This window comes from Tiliqua scincoides, chromosome 4 (genome assembly GCF_035046505.1).
Source record: "Tiliqua scincoides isolate rTilSci1 chromosome 4, rTilSci1.hap2, whole genome shotgun sequence".
NCBI lineage: Eukaryota > Metazoa > Chordata > Lepidosauria > Squamata > Scincidae > Tiliqua > Tiliqua scincoides.
Window position 1 is genome coordinate 28,497,736 of NC_089824.1, and position 5,292 is coordinate 28,503,027.

Consider the following 5,292-nt stretch of genomic DNA (forward strand, 5'->3'; position numbering starts at 1 on the left):
TTTTGCGGGCTTTTCCAATTTTGTTCTAACTTGCCTATGCCTTGCCTTCGAATTGGTTCAAACTACTGTGAGTTTTGCTTGCCTCTGCAATTTTATTTCGCCTAGCCTTTGCGTTGATTCTACACTGTGTGCAGAATTTATTAAATCGCATGTGGTGGTATTTGAACTTGTTTGGCGGTATTTGATTTTATCTGGTTTGCTGGACAGGTGTTTGAGTTTTTTTGATGATTGTTTGGTGGTATTTGATTATTGGTGCCAGTATGATGAATTCTAATTTTTACTTTTAGAACTGCATGTGTGGTTTTGGCATCTCCAGTCCTTGTATTGCGCATCATCCAGAGGTCTTCAGTTCCTGTTGATCTTTAATACTTTGGGACAGTGACAGTTTTGGACCAGATTCAGCCAGTGTTTATACTAACTTAGCAGATTTGGCCTTCTTACATTCAGCCACCCCAGTATAACGAAGATGAGTGTTCCAAAGAAGAGCAAAACCTACCACTTTCATGATGAATGGGAAATGGACTACTTCTCCATCATGGCGAAAGACAAGTGTTGTTGTCTAAATTGTAACACCCCAGTATCCTTGTCCAAAAAGGGTAATGTGGAACATCATTATAAGGCTCTGCATAGCAATAAGTTTGATGCTGATTTTCCACCCAAAAGTGAAATTTGTAAACTGAATCTCAAAGAACTTAAATTGAAATTGGCTACTCAGCAACAGTTGATGGTGAAGCCAAGATAACATTCGGTCAATGCAACCATAGCATTGCAACCTGCTTCAAGGTCAGGTTGCTTCAAGGTCAGCAACCTGATTGCAAAGAAATGCTAACCTTTCACTGAAGGGGAATTTGTAAAATAGTTTTCTTGAAGCAGCTGACAATCTTTTTGAAGGATTTAAAAATAAGAAAGAGATCATAGTTGCTATTCAAGATGTACAATTGTCAAGAAACACCGTCGTGTGGCGAATAGAAAAGATGTGTGGAGACACAACTGAACAATTGTTGGAGGATGTTTCAAATTGTGTTGCTTTCTCACTCCAACTGGATGAATCTACAGACATAAGAGACATAGTCCAGTTACTAGTCTTCATCCGAATGGTTTTTGAAGACTTCAGTGTTAAAGAAGAAGTACTTGGAATGATTTCTTTAAAAGGGAGAACTACTGGTCAGGAAATATTCAGTTCTTTCCATTCTTTTGTGACAAAGTGTAATCTTCCATTGCATGGACTTGTTTCCAATGCTACTGATGGAGCAAGAGCAATGACAGGTGAGGTTAACGGTTTCATAGTCCTCTGTAGACAGCATGAGGGCTTCCCAGATTTCCTTTCTTACCACTGCATCATTCCCCAGCAAGTTTTGGCAAGCAAGAGACTCAATAGAAAGACTGTCATGGACATCACTTTCAAAATTGTAAATTCAGTTTGTGGAAGATCACTTCAAAGACGGCTTTTCAATCTTACTCTTGATCAGGGGTGCCCAAACCCCAGCCCTGGGGCCACTTGCAGCCCTCGAGGCCTCTCAATGCAGCCCTCAGGGAGCCCCCAGTCTCCAATGAGCCTCTGGCCCTCTGGAGCTTCGTTTGAGCCCACACTGGCCCGATGCAACTGGTCTCAGCATGAGGGCGACTGTTTGACCTCTCACGTTAGCTGTGGGATGAGGGCTCCCGCCACTGCTTGTTGTTTCATGTCTGTGATGCAGTAGCAACAGAAAAGGAAAGGCCAACCTTGCTTTGTGCAAGGCCTTTTATAGGCCTTGAGCTATTGCAAGACCTTCAATAATTCATATAAGTTCATCTTTAATATATTCATTTATGTAAACTTATGTAAATTTATTCAAATTTTAAATGTAAATTAATTCTTTTTCTCCCCCCCCCCACACAGTCTCAGAGAGACAATGTGGCCTTCATGCCAAAAACTTTGGACACCCCTGCTCTTGATGAAGGGGCAGCAGAAAGCATTTTGCACATAGATGTAAGGTGGCTTAATAGGAACAAATTTCTGCAAAGATTTCATGATTTGCTGAATGAAATAAGAAGTTTTTTGAAGGAGAGGAGAGATGACCAAGCAGAGTTGGAAGATGAGGAGTGGTTATGTGATCTGGCATTTCTTGCTGACTTTACAGGCGAACTAAGTGATATGAACCTTGAACTACAAGGTAAAAACAAATGCATTGGCGAGATGATGAGTACAGTTTCATCCTACAATAGCAAATTTGAGCTAATGATGACTGACCTTGCATACAACACTTTTGATCGTTTTCCTAATACGCAGGACCATCTGGGACAATATCCAAATCTGCACGTGTGCCGCAGGAGTTTTGGGGGGTCACTTATTGGTAGGACCATTGGGGGATGCGAACCCCCCACCAACAGCACACTGTGCCTTTTCAATTGTCAACCAACTTATGGTGTGCCAATTTTCATACCTCCTCAGTGTGCCATGAGAAGGAAAAAGCACTCGCAGTCTGACAAGATGCAGGAGGCTGCAGTCCTAGCTACACTTACCTGGAAGTAAGGCCCATAGACTACAATGAGACTTACCTCTGAGTAGACCTGTCTCAGACTGGGCTGTAAGCCTCACTGAACTCCCTGGGGCTTACTTACAAGGAAAAGTCTCTGCAATACGTCCTAGCAAACCTTACAACCCCATTCCATGCGTGTCTACTCAGAAGCCAATCCCATGATGGCCAATGGAGCTTACTCTCAGGTAAGTGTAGCTAGGACAGCAGCCTTAGAACCCCCACATGCCTCCTCAAAAGTAAGTCCCATTACAGTCAACGGAGCTTACTCCCAGGCAAGCATGGCTGGGACTGCTGAGAAGCTGCACGCTGCGCCCTGCTGTTGGGGTGAGACGCTCGCAGGCCGCCCTCGGGAGCAGCCTCTCGCCGTCCCCCGCCCGGGCTCCACGAGCAGACCTGCCTGGGGCCAAACACAGGGCCCGGCGGGCGGCGCCTCACCCAGCGCGCTCTTCCTCTGGGAGGCCCCGCACTGGGCGCAGGCCAAGCGGGAGACGTCGAAGTACTGGGTCCCTCCGCAGGCCCGGGGCTGGCGGAAGGGCAGCGAGAAGCTTTGGCCTCCGGCTCGGAAGGGTAGCAGAACCAGCGCCGCACACAGCCAACGCCTCAACGTCGCCATGGCTACTGAAGCCTCGGCCCCACCCACTCTCCGCAGCAGCAGCCGCCAATAGGAGCGGGCCACGCCCACTTTCGGCGTCAGCCAATAGGCGCCCTGCGGTCACTGAAATCTCTGCCTACGGAAACAGCAAAGGATCAAAGAGCAGCAAAGGGAAAGAAAGGTGGCTCCTCCCATTGGGACGTTAACAGCAGACGTTCTGTGCAGTGGCTGAGAGACTGACAACACAACTCTGCCCAGGTTTACTCGGGAGTAAATCCCACAACGTTCCAAGGCCTTTGCTCCCTTACCTGGCTGTGTTTAGCGCAAGCGGTGGACCTTTTCACACCTGTAATTGACAGGTAGAGCCTAAGCTTATGCTTGTCTACTCAGAAGTAAGTCTCGTTACAGTCAATGGGGCTTACTCCCAGGTAAAGTGTGGATAGGGTTGCAGCCGTACTTACCATATAAAGGGACTGTATACAAACCAGAACTGAACAGGTCACTAATAAATGAAAGGGATATGAGAAGCAAACTGTAGGGTTTTAAAGATACTGAGGCTGTAATCCTGCGCACACTTTACTGGGAGTAAGCCATTTTGAATACAATGTGAGTTACTTCCAAGTAGACATGCATAGGATTGTGTCCTATGCATTTTATCAGGTTTTTAGACCTTCAACAGTTCCAAAGACATACTTCAGTTTCCTAGCAAGACCCCTCTGGAACAGGACAGATCAAGCCGGAGCTGACATTTCAAGCTGACATCATCAGGCATTATAGACCCATCAGGAGAACAATATTTTGGACCGTGCAGATCCATAGTATTGACCCTTTCTCAGCCAAAACTTGTCTATAACAAGTAGCTTTCAGTGACTGCTCTATAAGCACCAAACAAAGCAAGACTCACATACAGCAACACAGTGAGTGGGAATGATAACATGAAAGTGAGACTCCACATGAACCACATTCCATGTTTGGAACTGATCCAGGCAAGAAACAGTTTTCAGGTAAAGGGGAAGGACCACCAACATCCAAAACAGACACAGCAACTACCTGTCTCTCTAACAGCCTAGTCTGTATGTGTTTTCTTTATTTTCATTTTTTAAAGGCCCATTCCAGATTTTCATCATCCCTACCTCAAAGAAACAAAGATTGTTTGGGGTGGGACTTGACTCCCTACATACCTTCCCTAGTGCAGGAAAATTGAAGTTTCTTCACTTGAAGGCCTTTTAGGGCAAAAGAAGCTCTATTTCCATCAATTTCTATGGGAAACCTGCCCTGATCAGATTTTGAGTCAAAATTAAAAAAATAAATAGGGAGCCACAGTCCCAAATTCCCCTTTTATCAGGGTGACCAGACAGAGTGGAGGACAGCATGCCTAGAGTTTAAGCATTCTGTAACAGAGAATTTGAGCAGGTGCAGCTTTTTAAACCTTTCCCTGTTGAGCTGCACCTGCCCAAATTCTTTTATACAATGGTTAAAGGGAGGGGCACTCTGTCTTCCACTGTATCTGGCCACCCTGCATCTAAGACTGATGGCAAATTGTTCCAACACACAGGGCAGGATTTCAACCTTGGGCCAATCTTAATTGTGGTGCTGCTTTCTTCCAAATACTGCCCCTTCATCTCAGGCTAAAATCATGATCTCCACTCTCCTGGGAGTAAGCACCAGTGAATACAATGGAATTTACTTTTGAGTAGACCTGCATAGACTTGGGCTGCAACAAGTTTCCAATGGGAGACTCTACAGCATGCCCCTGTGTTTGAAAACAACTATCTTGCAAAGATTGCTTGTAATAAAGAAATTTATTTTGGGAATACACAGGCATTTATACATATATACATGTATATGTACACACACACTTATATATAAATGTACATATACACATATGATTTGTATATGTATATATAGGTATGTTATATCTATAAAATGTGTGCTGGGCAAAAACGGGTCAATGCAGTGCTCGCCCTGAAAAGGGGCCCCCTGGCGGGGAGCCTTGGATGTGGTCTGAATTCCCGGCCAGCCGTTTAGCCAGCTGGCACTTCCGGGTCTTTGACGGCTCGCGGGCTCCTCGTTGAGCCTCCTGATTGGTGGGATCCGGTACGTCGCGGGACGGCGTACGCACGCGCAGTTGGTATGCCCGCGGCGCCGGGCTTCTGCGCGTGCGCGGGGCGGTTTGTGTGT